The sequence below is a fragment of the Anolis sagrei genome, chromosome 4, assembly GCF_037176765.1.
Source record: "Anolis sagrei isolate rAnoSag1 chromosome 4, rAnoSag1.mat, whole genome shotgun sequence".
Lineage (NCBI taxonomy): Eukaryota > Metazoa > Chordata > Lepidosauria > Squamata > Dactyloidae > Anolis > Anolis sagrei.
Window position 1 is genome coordinate 6186732 of NC_090024.1, and position 228 is coordinate 6186959.

The window sequence follows — 228 nt, forward strand, 5'->3', positions numbered from 1 at the left end:
TAGCCAATCCAAATCCTGCTTCCTCTTTCAGCACACAGGAGGCGTGTGCTCATTGGCCGGCGCTCCACTTCCTTCGCCCCCTATTGGCCGCGCGGTTCATTCATTCTTTTTTCTCCCCTTTTTTTTGATTGGTCGGTTGCTTGGTGACGTTTAGAACGTTGGGGTGGGAGCATCCCCTGCTTGCGGATTGGCTGAGCGCGGCGTGACGTCACAGTGGAAATTTTTTAT